This window comes from Somniosus microcephalus, unplaced genomic scaffold (assembly GCF_052327205.1).
Source record: "Somniosus microcephalus isolate GS21.2 unplaced genomic scaffold, FLI_Smic_1.0 scaffold197, whole genome shotgun sequence".
Taxonomy (NCBI): Eukaryota; Metazoa; Chordata; class Chondrichthyes; order Squaliformes; family Somniosidae; genus Somniosus; species Somniosus microcephalus.
The window spans coordinates 166,952-181,302 of record NW_028225384.1 but is presented as its reverse complement, the minus strand read 5'-3'; the positions used below and the strand labels follow the sequence as shown (position 1 = coordinate 181,302).

Sequence of the window (14,351 nt, the reverse complement as noted above, 5' to 3'; positions counted from 1 at the left end):
AGCAGCTGAACGGCCTCTCCCCAGTGTGTAGGTGTTGGTGTTTCTTGAGCTCCCTGGAGCTTTTAAAACTCTTCCCACAGTCAGAACATTTAAAGGGCCTCTCGTCAGTGTGAACTCCCTGGTGTCCCTTCAGCTCCCCGGAGCTTTTAAAGCTCTTCCCACAGTCAGAACATTTAAAGGGCCTCTCGTCAGTGTGAACTCGCTGATGATTCAGCAGGTTGGATGACTGAGTGAATCCCTTCCCACACACAGAGCAGGTGAACGGCCTCTCCCCAGTGTGAACTCGCTGATGTTCCAGCAGGTTGGATGACCGAGCAAATCCCTTCCCACACACGGAGCAGGTGAACGGCCTCTCCCCAGTGTGTAGGAACCAGTGTTTCTTCAGCTCCCGGGGGCTTTTAAAGCTCTTCCCACAGTCAGAACATTGAAATGGTCTCTCATCAGTGTGAACAAGCTGGTGTCCCTTCAGATACTGAGTGCTTTTAAAGCTCTTCCCACAGTCAGGACACTGAAATGGTCTCTCCCCAGTGTGAACTCCCTGGTGTGTTTGCAGGTGGGATGAACAAACAAATCCCTTTCCACACACGGAGCAGGTGAACAGACTGTCCCTGGTGTGACTGCGCCGTTGAACTTTCAATGCAGACGGGGAACTGAAGCCCTTCCCGCCGTCCCCACCTTTACCCGGTTTCTCCCCGGTGTGACGGTGCACGTGTCTCACCAGGTCAGGCGATCGGCTGAATCCGCGTCCACACACTGAACACGTGTGCGGTTTGTCTGCGTTGCGATCCCTGCTCTCTCCTTCCATGTGCAAAGGCCGATGATATTCAGGTCCTGATGAATCCAGCGACTCTGTCAGATCTTGACGTGATGTTCGGTCTGAGCTTCCCGCCTGTAACTGCTCCACTTCTATAACCCTGTAAATTGAGATCAGAAAAGGATCAGAGGCAAACTGTTGTTTAATTTTCCCCTTTCCGAACCTAGGGGCAGTGAAGCTGATTTTCAGGCCCCAGCTGCTGCACAGGTTGGTTGAAAGGATCAGCAGTAATGGCGGCTGTAATACCCACAAGCCTCCGCGCTCCAGAAAGCACTCTGTTGACTCTGAGTCCTGCGCATGTGCTCATGGCCCCCGCGTTCGCCCTCCTGCTCTACAATCGCCCGTCCCGATCGGTCCGCAACACGCATGCTCAGCACACAAAACCCCGCATGCGGAGCCGCAACATCTGGTACGCGTGAGCGGCTCAGGTGGGGGTGAGTCGGTGTTTCGCCTCAGCCACCAGGGAGGTGCGCATGTGCAGGACGACCCAACATTCTTCCCGTCAGCAATCACTCCCTCGTTTCTTTAACAAAAACAGAAAATGCTGGAAATACTCAGCAGGTCAGGCAGCATCTGTGGCGAGAGAAACAGAGTTAACGTATCAGGTCGATGACCATTTGTCAGAACTGCTTGCTCTTTAGTGTCAGCCAGTGGCTCAGTGGGCAGCACTCGCACCTCTGAGTCAGAAAGTTGTGGGTTCATAGTCCCACTCCAGAGACTTGAGCACAAAAATCCAGGCTGACACTCCAGTGCAGTGCTGAGGGAGTGCGGCACTGTCGGAGGTGCCGTCTTTCGGATGAGATGTTAAATTGAGGCCCTGTTTGCTCTCTCAGGTGGATGTAAAAGATCCCATGGCATTATTTCAGGAAAGAAAGACTTGCATTTATATAGTGCCACCAGATATCCTAAAGTGCTTTACAGCCAATGAAGTACTACAATGAAGTAGTCACTGTTGTAATGTGGGAAAGAGCAGGGGAATTATCCCCAGTGTCCGAGCCAATGTTTATCCCTCAATCAACATAAAAAAATGATAGATTATCTGGTCATTATCACATTGCTGTTTGTGGGAGCTTGCTGTGCGCTAATTGACTGCCGCATTTCCTACATTACAACAGTGACTACACTGCAAAAGTACTTCATTGGCTGTAAAGTACTTTGGGACGTCCGGTGGTGGTGAAAGGCGCTATATAAATGCAAGTCTTTCTTCCTTCACTGGTCTCAGCAGCGACCTCTTCTGGCGGTTGGTTGATTGACAGACGAGAGCCCGCGCATGCGCACAGGGAGCGGCGGTTTGGGCCGAGTCCGGCACAGCGACACCTCCCGGTCACCAAGGGTAATGACCGCGCATGCCCAGAGGAGACCAGCCCCCCTCCCCCCACTCGGAGCTGCGCCTGCGCACTCGGATTCTGCCGGACGGAGTCGGCGCGGGGCCATTCCAGGGAAAGGCCTTGGTGTCGGTTCCAGAGTCGCGATCGGTGACGCGAATTGAGTTTTCTCCGCTCCGATTGGGTGGAGAATGGCGCGGGGTGGATCGGGAGAGAATCGAGAGAAATAGAAAAACCTCAGAGTCCGCGAGGCCCCGGACCGAGCGGCGGCAGTTGGACGGTTCCCTGATCTCATCGGGGACACGTGACCCGGGCCCGCGACCTGATTGACGGGAGCTTTCGACCAATAGGGTGCGAGCGGGGCGGGGCTGGAGGAGCGAGCCGGCGGCGGGTCCTCCAACCAATCGGGGAGCCCGAGGGGCGGGGCTTGCGGCACCCAGTGGGTGGGGCTGGAGGTGCGAGCCGGCGGCGGGTCCTCCAACCAATCGGGGAGCCCGAGGGGCGGGACTAGCGCCGGCTGATTGTCTGATCCGCAGGGCAGCGAGTTTCTCCAGTCCCTTGTTCAGGGCCCGGGGAGGCTGTGGGCCTTTATACCCCGCATTGGACACAATGCTCTTTGTCTCAGGCATATGGTGACGTCGCACTGAAACTTTCCTCCCTCCTTTACAAAGATGGCTGCCGGTAACCTGGGCCTGTATATGTTCCGATGTAGTCCTCCCACCACTGGGAGCGACAGTGATCCGTTCATGCGACATAGCTGTACCGCGCAGGCGTAGTACCGCTCCCTTTCCTCTCTCTCTCTCTCGCGCAGGCGCAGTGCCGCTCCCTTGCTCCCTCCCGCGCAGGTGCAGTGCCGCTGCCCTGCCGTCCGGCGCAGGCGCAGTGCAGCTCCCTTTCTCCCTCTCCCGCGCAGGCGCAGTGCCGCTCCCCTGCCCTCCGGCGCAGGCGCAGTGCCGCTCCCTTTCTCCCTCCCGCGCAGGCGCAGTGCCGCTCCCCTGCCCTCCGGCGCAGGCGTAGTGCCGTTCCCCTGCCCTCCGGCGCAGGCGCAGTGCCGCTCCCCTGCCCTCCGGCGCAGGCGCAGTGCCGCTCCCCTGCCCTCCGGCGCAGGCGCAGTGCTGCTCCCCTGCCCTCCGGCGCAGGCGCAGTGCCGCTCCCCTGCACTCCGGCGCAGGCGCAGTGCCGCTTCCCTGCACTCCGGCGCAGGCGCAGTGCCGCTCCCCTGCTGTGTGCCGGGCCGGGCGGCGCGGGTTGATCGGTGCGTGTGGGTCAGACACAGGCTGGTTGCCCGGGTTACAGGGCCCGTTCTGTGACTGAGGGAACTCGGCCCGACAGCGGCTACTCAGCCCCGAGTTTAGATCACAGTGAGGGAGGGTCATCGCTCCGGGAAGTAACTCCGCACAGAAAATGGCGCATTTCCGCCGAGAGCTGTGAGAATGGGGGAGTCTCAGGAGGCCGGAAATTGACTGTGAGCAAAATCTCCAAACTAAACACACAGCCCCGCAACTGGGGATCTGAGCAAAGGCACAAATTCAAACAAATACTCCGCCTTCACATTGGATTATTAGTAAGCAGATTAAAAGTCTACATTACATTATTTCACGCTTTCAATATTGTTCTTATTTTCTGCTTTGCCACAATTAGATCTCCCGGTGAATGATGGTGTGATTGACGAAGGTGCTCACCTCGAAGTAAACAGGGATTGTCGACTGAGGAACAACAGCCAGTTAACCAGCACAGGATTGTGAGCACCAACCGGAGAGAACCCTTCCGATTCAAAGAGCTTTCAGAGATTGACTGTGGAACAAGGTAAGAGAAAGTCCCATTGACTCAGATACACACTGGTCCTGGAGATGGACTGGGGAGAAAGGTCAGAGAGAGTCCCATTGACTCAGATACACACTGGTCCTGGAGATAGACTGGGGAGAAAGGTCAGAGAGTCCCATTGACTCAGATACACACTGGTCCTGGAGATGGACTGGGGAGAAAGGTCAGAGAGAGTCCCATTGACTCAGATACACACTGGTCCTGGAGATAGACTGGGGAGAAAGGTCAGAGAAAGTCCCATTGACTCAGATACACACTGGTCCTGGAGATGGACTGGGGAGAAAGGTCAGAGAGAGTCCCATTGACTCAGATACACACTGGTCCTGGAGATGGACTGGGGAGAAAGGTCAGAGAGTCCCATTGACTCAGGTACACACTGGTCCTGGAGATGGACTGGGGAGAAAGGTCAGAGAGAGTCCCATTGACTCAGATACACACTGGCCCTGGAGATAGACTGGGGAGAAAGGTCAGAGAGAGTCCCACTGACTCAGATACACACTGGTCCTGGAGATAGACTGGGGAGAAAGGTCAGAGAGAGTCCCATTGACTCAGATACACACTGGTCCTGGAGATGGACTGGGGAGAAAGGTCAGAGAGAGTCCCATTGACTCAGATACACACTGGTCCTGGAGATGGACTGGGGAGAAAGGTCAGAGAGAGTCCCATTGACTCAGATACACACTGGCCCTGGAGATAGACTGGGGAGAAAGGTCAGAGAGAGTCCCACTGACTCAGATACACACTGGTCCTGGAGATAGACTGGGGAGAAAGGTCAGAGAGAGTCCCATTGACTCAGATACACACTGGTCCTGGAGATGGACTGGGGAGAAAGGTCAGAGAGAGTCCCATTGACTCAGATACACACTGGTCCTGGAGATGGACTGGGGAGAAAGGTCAGAGAGTCCCATTGACTCAGATACACACTGGTCCTGGAGATGGACTGGGGAGAAAGGTCAGAGAGAGTCCCATTGACTCAGATACACACTGGTCCTGGAGATGGACTGGGGAGAAAGGTCAGAGAGTCCCATTGACTCAGATACACACTGGTCCTGGAGATGGACTGGGGAGAAAGGTCAGAGAGAGTCCCATTGACTCAGATACACACTGGTCCTGGAGATGGACTGGGGAGAAAGGTCAGAGAGAGTCCCATTGACTCAGATACACACTGGTCCTGGAGATGGACTGGGGAGAAAGGTCAGAGAGTCCCATTGACTGAGATACACACTGGTCCTGGAGATGGACTGGGGAGAAAGGTCAGAGAGTCCCATTGACTCAGATACACACTGGTCCTGGAGATGGACTGGGGAGAAAGGTCAGAGAGTCCCATTGACTCAGATACACACTGGTCCTGGAGATGGACTGGGGAGAAAGGTCAGAGAGAGTCCCATTGACTCAGATACACACTGGTCCTGGAGATGGAACGGGGAGAAAGGTCAGAGAGAGTCCCATTGACTCAGATACACACTGGTCCTGGAGATGGACTGGGGAGAAAGGTCAGAGAGAGTCCCATTGACTCAGATACACACTGGTCCTGGAGATGGACTGGGGAGAAAGGTCAGAGAGAGTCCCATTGACTCAGATACACTCTGGTCCTGGAGATGGACTGGGGAGAAAGGTCAGAGAGAGTCCCATTGACTCAGATACACACTGGTCCTGGAGATGGACTGGGGAGAAAGGTCAGAGAGTGTCCCATTGACTCAGATACACTCTGGTCCTGGAGATGGACTGGGGAGAAAGGTCAGAGAGAGTCCCATTGACTCAGATACACACTGGTCCTGGAGATGGACTGGGGAGAAAGGTCAGAGAGAGTCCCATTGACTCAGATACACTCTGGTCCTGGAGATGGACTGGGGAGAAAGGTCAGAGAGAGTCCCATTGACTCAGATACACACTGGTCCTGGAGATGGACTGGGGAGAAAGGTCAGAGAGTGTCCCATTGACTCAGATACACTCTGGTCCTGGAGATGGACTGGGGAGAAAGGTCAGAGAGAGTCCCATTGACTCAGATACACACTGGTCCTGGAGATGGACTGGGGAGAAAGGTCAGAGAGAGTCCCATTGACTCAGATACACACTGGTCCTGGAGATGGACTGGGGAGAAAGGTCAGAGAGTCCCATTGACTCAGATACACACTGGTCCTGGAGATAGACTGGGGAGAATGGTCAGAGAGAGTCCCACTGACTCGGATACACACTGGTCCTGGAGATGGACTGGGGAGAAAGGTCAGAGAGAGTCCCATTGACTCAGATACACACTGGTCCTGGAGATGGACCGGGGAGAAAGGTCAGAGAGAGTCCTATTGACTCAGATACACACTGGTCCTGGAGATAGACTGGGGAGAAAGGTCAGAGAGAGTCCCATTGACTCAGATACACACTGGTCCTGGAGATGGACTGGGGAGAAAGGTCAGAGAGAGTCCCATTGACTCAGATACACACTGGTCCTGGAGATGGACTGGGGAGAAAGGTCAGAGAGAGTCCCATTGACTCAGATACACACTGGTCCTGGAGATGGACTGGGGAGAAAGGTCAGAGAGAGTCCCATTGACTCAGATACACACTGGTCCTGGAGATGGACTGGGGAGAAAGGTCAGAGAGAGTCCCATTGACTCAGATACACACTGGTCCTGGAGATGGACTGGGGAGAAAGGTCAGAGAGAGTCCCATTGTCTCAGATACACACTGGTCCTGGAGATGGACTGGGGAGAAAGGTCAGAGAGAGTCCCATTGACTCAGATACACACTGGTCCTGGAGATGGACTGGGGAGAAAGGTCAGAGAGAGTCCCATTGACTCAGATACACACTGGTCCTGGAGATGGACCGGGGAGAAAGGTCAGAGAGTCCCATTGACTCAGATACACACTGGTCCTGGAGATGGATTGGGGAGAAAGGTCAGAGAGAGTCCCATTGACTCAGATACACACTGGTCCTGGAGATGGACGGGGGGAAAAGGTCAGCAAGAGTCCCATTGACTCAGATACACACTGGTCCTGGAGATGGACTGGAGAGAAAGGTGAGAGAGAGTCGCATTGACTCAGATACACACTGGTCCTGGAGATGGATTGGAGAGAAAGGTGAGAGAGTGTCCCATTGACTGAGATACACACTGGTCCTGGAGCTGGACTGGGGAGAAAGGTGAGAGAGTGTCCCATTGACTCAGATACACACTGGTCCTGGAGCTGGACTGGGGAGAAAGGTGAGAGAGTGTCCCATTGACTCAGATACACACTCATCCTGGAGATGGACTTGGGAGAAAGGTCAGAGAGAGTCCCATTGACTCAGATAAGAACATCAGAACATAAGAAATAGGAGCAGGAGTAGGCCAATTGGCCCCTCGAGCCTGCTCCGCCATTCAATTATATCATGGCTGATCTGATCCTAACCGCCAATCCACTATCACAGAACCATCTCCTGAATCTAACAGAATTAGACACACGAAATAGGAGTAGGATCAGGCTACACGGCCCCTGGGCCCGCTCCGCCACCCACAGGGCCATGACCGATCCGAACCTAGACTCATGTCCAAATTCCTGCCCGCTCCCCGAAACCCTTAATTCCCTTTACTTCGAGGAAACTGTCTATTTCTGTTTTAAATTTATGTAATGATGTAGCTTCTACATCTTTTTGGGGCAGCATATTCCATGGACCTACCATCCTCTGAGTGAAGTAGTTCCTCCTCATCTCAGTTTTGAAAGAGCAGCCCCTTATTCTAAGACTATGCCCCCTAGTTCTAGTTTCACCCATCATCGGGAACATCCTCCCCGCATCCACCCGATCCAACCCCTTCACAATCTTGGGACTGGGGAGAAAGCTCAGAGAGAGTCCCATTGACTCAGATACACACTGGTCCTGGAGATGGACTGGGGAGGAAGGTCAGAGAGAGTCCCATTGACTCAGATACACACTGGTCCTGGAGCTGGACTGGGGAGGAAGGTCAGAGAGATTCCCATTGACCCAGATACACACTGGTCCTGGAAATGGACTGGGGAGAAAGGTCAGAGAGAGTCCCATTGACTCAGATACACACTGGTCCTGGAGATGGACCGGGGAGAAAGGTCAGAGAGAGTCCCATTGACTCAGATACACACTGGTCCTGGAGATGGACTGGGGAGAAAGGTCAGAGAGAGTCCCATTGACTCAGATACACACTGGCCCTGGAGATGGACTGGGGAGAAAGGTCAGAGAGAGTCACATTGACTCAGATACACACTGGTCCTGGAGATGGACTGGGGAGAAAGGTCAGAGAGAGTCCCATTGACTCAGATACACACTGGTCCTGGAGATGGACTGGGGAGAAAGGTCAGAGAGACCCATTGACTCAGATACACACTGGTCCTGGAGATGGACTGGGGAGAAAGGTCAGAGAGAGTCCCATTGACTCAGATACACACTGGTCCTGGAGATGGACTGGGGAGAAAGGTCAGAGAGTCCCATTGACTCAGATACACACTGGTCCTGGAGATAGACTGGGGAGAAAGGTCAGAGAGGGTCCCATTGACTCAGATACACACTGGTCCTGGAGATAGACTGGGGAGAAAGGTCAGAGAGAGTCCCATTGACTCAGATACACACTGGTCCTGGAGATAGACTGGGGAGAAAGGTCAGAGAGAGTCCCATTGACTCAGATACACACTGGTCCTAGAGATGGACTGGGGAGAAAGGTCAGAGAGAGACCCATTGACTCAGATACACACTGGTCCTGGAGATGGACTGGGGAGAAAGGTCAGAGAGAGTCCCATTGACTCAGATACACACTGGTCCTGGAGATGGACTGGGGAGAAAGGTCAGAGAGAGTCCCATTGACTCAGATACACACTGGTCCTGGAGATGGACCGGGGAGAAAGGTCAGAGAGAGTCCCATTGACTCAGATACACACTGGTCCTGGAGATGGACCGGGGAGAAAGGTCAGAGAGAGTCCCATTGACTCAGATACACACTGGTCCTGGAGATGGACTGGGGAGAAAGGTCAGAGAGTCCCATTGACTCAGATACACACTGGTCCTGGAGATGGACTGGGGAGAAAGGTCAGAGAGAGTCCCATTGACTCAGATACACACTGGTCCTGGAGATAGACTGGGGAGAAAGGTCAGAGAGAGTCCCATTGACTCAGATACACACTGGTCCTGGAGATAGACTGGGGAGAAAGGTCAGAGAGTCCCATTGACTCAGATACACACTGGTCCTGGAGATAGACCGGGGAGAAAGGTCAGAGAGTCCCATTGACTCAGATACACACTGGTCCTGGAGATGGACTGGGGAGAAAGGTCAGAGAGACCCATTGACTCAGATACACACTGGTCCTGGAGATGGACTGGGGAGAAAGGTCAGAGAGAGTCCCATTGACTCAGATACACACTGGTCCTGGAGATGGACTGGGGAGAAAGGTCAGAGAGTCCCATTGACTCAGATACACACTGGTCCTGGAGATAGACTGGGGAGAAAGGTCAGAGAGAGTCCCATTGACTCAGATACACACTGGTCCTGGAGATGGACTGGGGAGAAAGGTCAGAGAGAGTCCCATTGACTCAGATACACACTGGTCCTGGAGATGGACTGGGGAGAAAGGTCAGAGAGTCCCATTGACTCAGATACACACTGGTCCTGGAGATGGACTGGGGAGAAAGGTCAGAGAGAGTCCCATTGACTCAGATACACACTGGTCCTGGAGATGGACTGGGGAGAAAGGTCAGAGAGTCCCATTGACTCAGATACACACTGGTCCTGGAGATGGACTGGGGAGAAAGGTCAGAGAGTCCCATTGACTCAGATACACACTGGTCCTGGAGATGGACTGGGGAGAAAGGTCAGAGAGACCCATTGACTCAGATACACACTGGTCCTGGAGATAGACTGGGGAGAAAGGTCAGAGAGTCCCATTGACTCAGATACACACTGGTCCTGGAGATAGACCGGGGAGAAAGGTCAGAGAGTCCCATTGACTCAGATACACACTGGTCCTGGAGATGGACTGGGGAGAAAGGTCAGAGAGTCCCATTGACTCAGATACACACTGGTCCTGGAGATAGACTGGGGAGAAAGGTCAGAGAGGCCCATTGACTCAGATACGCACTGGTCCTGGAGATGGACCGGGGAGAATGGTCAGAGAGTCCCATTGACTCAGATACACACTGGTCCTGGAGATGGACTGGGGAGAAAGGTCAGAGAGGCCCATTGACTCAGATACACACTGGTCCTGGAGATAGACTGGGGAGAAAGGTCAGAGAGGCCCATTGACTCAGATACACACTGGTCCTGGAGATGGACTGGGGAGAAAGGTCAGAGAGAGTCCCATTGACTCAGATACACACTGGTCCTGGAGATAGACTGGGGAGAAAGGTCAGAGAGAGTCCCATTGACTCAGATACACACTGGTCCTGGAGATGGACCGGGGAGAAAGGTCAGAGAGTCCCATTGACTCAGATACACACTGGTCCTGGAGATGGACTGGGGAGAAAGGTCAGAGAGAGTCCCATTGACTCAGATACACACTGGTCCTGGAGATGGACTGGGGAGAAAGGTCAGAGAGAGTCCCATTGACTCAGATACACACTGGTCCTGGTGATGGACTGGGGAGAAAGGTCAGAGAGTATCATTGACTCAGATACACACTGGTCTTGGAGATGGACTGGGGTAGAAAGGTCAGAGAGAGTCCCATTGACTCAGATACACACTGGTCCTGGAGATGGACGGGGGAGAAAGGTCAGAGAGAGTCCCATTGACTCAGATACACACTGGTCCTGGAGATGGACTGGGGAGAAAGGTCAGAGAGTATCATTGACTCAGATACACACTGGTCCTGGAGATGGACTGGGGAGAAAGGTCAGAGAGAGTCCCATTGACTCAGATACACACTGGTCCTGGTGATGGACTGGGGAGAAAGGTCAGAGAGTATCATTGACTCAGATACACACTGGTCCTGGAGATGGACTGGGGAGAAAGGTCAGAGAGAGTCCCATTGACTCAGATACACACTGGTCCTGGAGATGGACTGGGGTAGAAAGGTCAGAGAGAGTCCCATTGACTCAGATACACACTGGTCCTGGAGATGGACGGGGGAGAAAGGTCAGAGAGAGTCCCATTGACTCAGATACACACTGGTCCTGGAGATGGACTGGGGAGAAAGGTCAGAGAGTCCCATTGACTCAGATACACACTGGTCCTGGAGATGGACTGGGGAGAAAGGTCAGAGAGAGTCCCATTGACTCAGATACACACTGGCCCTGGAGATGGACTGGGGAGAAAGGTCAGAGAGAGTCCCATTGACTCAGATACACACTGGTCCTGGAGATGGACTGGGGAGAAAGGTCAGAGAGAGTCCCATTGACTCAGATACACACTGGTCCTGGAGATGGACTGGGGAGAAAGGTCAGAGAGAGTCCCAATGACTCAGATACACACTGGTCCTGGAGATGGACTGGGGAGAAAGGTCAGAGAGAGTCCCATTGACTCAGATACACACTGGTCCTGGGGATGGACTGGGGAGAAAGGTCAGAGAGAGTCCCATTGACTCAGATACACACTGGTCCTGGACATGGACTGGGGAGAAAGGTCAGAGAGAATCCCATTGACTCAGATACACACTGGTCCTGGAGATAGACCGGGGAGAAAGGTCAGAGAGAGTCCCATTGACTCAGATACACACTGGTCCTGGAGATAGACTGGGGAGAAAGGTCAGAGAGGGTCCCATTGACTCAGATACACACTGGTCGTGGAGATAGACTGGGGAGAAAGGTCAGAGAGGGTCCCATTGACTCAGATACACAGTGGTCCTGGAGATGGACTGGGGAGAAAGGTCAGAGAGAGTCCCATTGACTCAGATACGCACTGGTCCTGGAGATGGACCGCGGAGAAAGGTCAGAGAGAGTCCCATTGACTCAGATACGCACTGGTCCTGGAGATGGACTGGAGAGAAAGGCCAGAGAGAGTCCCATTGACTCAGATACACACTGGTCCTGGAGATGGACTGGGGAGAAAGGTCAGAGAGAGTCCCATTGAGTCAGATACACACTGGTCCTGGAGATAGACTGGGGAGAAAGGCCAGAGAGAGTCCCATTGACTCAGATACACACCGGTCCTGGAGATGGACTGGGGAGAAAGGTCAGAGAGAGTCCCATTGACTCAGATACACACTGGTCCTGGAGATGGACTGGGGAGAAAGGTCAGAGAGAGTCCCATTGACTCAGATACACACTGGTCCTGGACATGGACTGGGGAGAAAGGTCAGAGAGAGTCCCATTGACTCAGATACACACTGGTCCTGGAGATAGACTGGGGAGAAAGGTCAGAGAGGGTCCCATTGACTCAGATACACACTGGTCCTGGAGATAGACTGGGGAGAAAGGTCAGAGAGGGTCCCATTGACTCAGATACACACTGGTCCTGGAGATGGACTGGGCAGAAAGATCAGACAGAGGCCCATTGACTGATACACACTGGTCCTGGAGATGGACTGGGGAGAAAGGTCAGAGAGAGTCCCATTGACTCAGATACGCACTGGTCCTGGAGATGGACCGCGGAGAAAGGTCAGAGAGAGTCCCATTGACTCAGATACGCACTGGTCCTGGAGATGGACTGGAGAGAAAGGCCAGAGAGAGTCCCATTGACTCAGATACACACTGGTCCTGGAGATGGACTGGGGAGAAAGGTCAGAGAGAGTCCCATTGACTCAGATACACACTGGTCCTGGAGATGGACTGGGGAGAAAAGTCAGAGAGAGTCCCATTGACTCAGATACACACTGGTCCTGGAGATGGACTGGGGAGAAAAGTCAGAGAGAGTCCCATTGACTCAGATACACACTGGTCCTGGAGATGGACTGGGGAGAAAGGTCAGAGAGAGTCCCATTGACTCAGATACACACTGGTCCTGGAGATGGACTGGGGAGAAAGGTCAGAGAGAGTCCCATTGACTCAGATACACACTGGTCCTGGAGATGGACTGGGGAGAAAGGTCAGAGAGAGTCCCATTGACTCAGATACACACTGGTCCTGGAGATAGACTGGGGAGAAAGGCCAGAGAGAGTCCCATTGACTCAGATACACACTGGTCCTGGAGATGGACTGGGGAGAAAGGTCAGAGAGAGTCCCATTGACTCAGATACACACTGGTCCTGGAGATGGACTGGGGAGAAAAGTCAGAGAGAGTCCCATTGACTCAGATACACACTGGTCCTGGAGATGGACTGGGGAGAAAAGCCAGAGAGAGTCCCATTGACTCAGATACACACTGGTCCTGGAGATGGACTGGGGAGAAAGGTCAGAGAGAGTCCCATTGACTCAGATACACACTGGTCCTGCAGATGGACTGGGGAGAAAGGTCAGAGAGAATCCCATTGACTCAGATACACACTGGTCCTGGAGATGGACTGGGGAGAAAGGTCAGAGAGAGTCCCATTGACTCAGATACACACTGGTCCTGGAGATAGACTGGGGAGAAAGGTCAGAGAGGGTCCCATTGATTCAGATACACACTGGTCCTGGAGATGGACTGGGGAGAAAGGTCAGAGAGGGTCCCATTGACTCAAAAAGACAGTGGTCCTGGAGATGGATTGGGGAGAAAGGTCAGAGAGTCGCATTGACTCAGATACACACTGGTCCTGGAGATGGACTGTGGAGAAAGGTCAGAGAGAGTGCCATTGACTCAGATACACACTGGTCCTGGACATGGACTGGGGAGAAAGGTCAGAGAGAGTCCCATTCACTCAGATACACACTGGTCCTGGAGATGGACTGGGGAGAAAGGTCAGAGAGAGTCCCATTGACTCAGATACACACTGGTCCTGGAGATGGACTGGGGAGGAAGGTCAGAGAGTATCATTGACTCAGATACACACTGACCTGGAGATGGACTGGGGAGAAAGGTCAGAGAGAGTCCCATTGACTCAGATACACACTGGTCCTGGAGATGGACTGGGGACAAAGTTCAGAGAGAGTCCCATTGACTCAGATACGCACTGGTCCTGGAGATGGACTGGAGAGAAAGGCCAGAGAGAGTCCCATTGACTCAGATACACACTGGTCCTGGAGATGGACTGGGGAGAAAGGTCAGAGAGAGTCCCATTGAGTCAGATACACACTGGTCCTGGAGATAGACTGGGGAGAAAGGCCAGAGAGAGTCCCATTGACTCAGATACACACCGGTCCTGGAGATGGACTGGGGAGAAAGGTCAGAGAGAGTCCCATTGACTCAGATACACACTGGTCCTGGAGATGGACTGGGGAGAAAGGTCAGAGAGAGTCCCATTGACTCAGATACACACTGGTCCTGGACATGGACTGGGGAGAAAGGTCAGAGAGAGTCCCATTGACTCAGATACACACTGGTCCTGGAGATAGACTGGGGAGAAAGGTCAGAGAGGGTCCCATTGACTCAGATACACACTGGTCC

The 14,351-nt window shown here is 53.5% G+C and overlaps 1 protein-coding gene across 3 annotated transcripts in view; it reads left to right on the top strand.

Moving 5' to 3' along the window:
* The first annotated feature begins 3,307 nt into the window (after nt 1-3,307).
* Nucleotides 3,308-14,351, top strand: part of LOC147082061 (uncharacterized) — a 132,959-nt gene continuing 121,915 nt past the window's right edge. Inside the window, exons 1-2 of one of the 3 annotated variants that reach the window (XM_085980485.1) lie at nt 3,308-3,394; nt 3,781-3,945. The gene's annotated coding sequence lies outside the window, so the exon portion shown is untranslated. The other 2 variants (XM_085980483.1, XM_085980484.1) reach the window with 2 other exon arrangements.